The following is a 1,606-nucleotide window of genomic DNA, read 5'->3' on the forward strand; positions in this document are numbered from 1 at the left end:
TGTGGGCGGGGCCAGGAGGCGGGGCGGGGCGGGGGCCAGGCCAGGGCTCTGCAGGTAGGCCCTCCTACTGGCGTGCGGGGAGCAGGAGACCCTGCACACACCGTGCTGGTCTCACTCCGTGCTGAGCGTGGGCCCCTCCCGTCCCCGAGTGTTCGGGGGCCGCGGGAGAAGGCAGGAAGGAGGCCATGGGGCTGTGGCCGTGCACCCCGGGGGCCTCCTCAGAACTGCTCGCCTGTCCCTTGTGCCTCCAATTCTTCTGAGGCTCCTTCCCCCAGCTTCAGTCGTGCCCCCTCCCCACCGCTCATGCTCGGGCCCCTTGGGGACTGTCCCCACAGAAGGAGACCCTGTTACGGTCACACGGAGGGGTCAGCGCCCGCCGCTGACCACCCCTGCTGGATGCTCACCTCCCAGTGTGATGGCCCCTAAGCTGCACCCTGCTTGCACACTCGCGACTCCACTGAGCTGTGAACCAGCCGTGAGGACCGTCTTCCCTGTATTATAAAGAGGGTTATCTTGACACGTGGGGATCTGCCTTGGGGAAGGGGGAGGCCTGGACCTCCCATGCTCTCCTCTATGCCCTCAATACTCCAAGGAACCCCCAAACTCTGCAGCCCCAGTGGTCTCCTTTTGGCCTCTCTATCCTCTTAGATGGTGGAGGGGGGGCTGCTGTCCTCTAGGGGAGCCCAGGCTACCAAGTGTAGTCCTTGCCTGCACCCACGCCTCCCCACAGAAATGCCCCTTCCTGGGTCAAAATACTGCTCCTCTCCTGACCCATTTTGTCTCCCCTTGTGGAAGGAAGGCACCAGCACGCCAGCCAGGGTGCCCCCCACATACCAGACAGGGTGTCTCCCTGCCGTAACAGCCAGGGCACCCCCCCACCACAAAAACCAGGGAACTGCACACACCAACCAGGATGCCCCCGTGCCAGCCAGGGCACCCTCGCACCCAGCAGAGTGCCACCCACACCAACCAGGGTGCCACCCACACCAGTCAGTTTGACCTCACATAACAGCCAAGGCACCCCTACACGAGTCAGGGAGCTACACATACCAGCCAGGGTGCCCCTGCCAGTGAGGTGCCCCCCACATTCCATCCAGGGTAACCCCACATACCAGCTTGGGTGACCCCACACCAGCCAAGGTGCCCCCACATCAGCCAGTGCGCCCTCCACATAATAGCCAGGGCACCCCCACACGAGTCAGGGAGCCGCACATACCATCCAGGGTGCCCCCCTACCAGCCGGGGTGCCCCCTCACCAGCCAGACACCTCCACATCATCCAGGGCAGGAAGCCCCACACCTTGACAGTCACAGGTCCTTTTCAGCAGCTCTGGATAGGCCTGGCATCCCAGCCTGTCCTGTCCTGCCTGGTGGGCCTGGTGTCGGGCCCACTTGTGTACAGAGCTAGCTCCCGAGCACTGTCCAGGCTCCCGGGGACAGCGGGTTTGGGGGTCCCTGCTGGGAGAGGGCAGCTCCTGGGCAGGGTGAGAGCAGTCACCACGTTGCTCTGGGGGGCAAGGGGTCCCCAGCTTGTGAGGCAGCCAAGAGCCTGGGACCAGCGAGGCCTGTCTCCCCAAGGCCCCTCCCCACCCCCACCCTGTTAGCTG

The 1,606-nt window shown here is 64.7% G+C and overlaps 1 protein-coding gene across 2 annotated transcripts in view; it reads left to right on the plus strand.

Moving 5' to 3' along the window:
• KIF21B (kinesin family member 21B) overlaps positions 1 to 1,606 on the plus strand; it is a 27,565-nt gene that overhangs the window by 19,093 nt on the left and 6,866 nt on the right. The gene's annotated exons all lie outside the window — the stretch shown is intronic.

Source organism: Bison bison, unplaced genomic scaffold (assembly GCF_000754665.1).
Source record: "Bison bison bison isolate TAMUID 2011002044 unplaced genomic scaffold, Bison_UMD1.0 scf7180017864524, whole genome shotgun sequence".
NCBI lineage: Eukaryota > Metazoa > Chordata > Mammalia > Artiodactyla > Bovidae > Bison > Bison bison.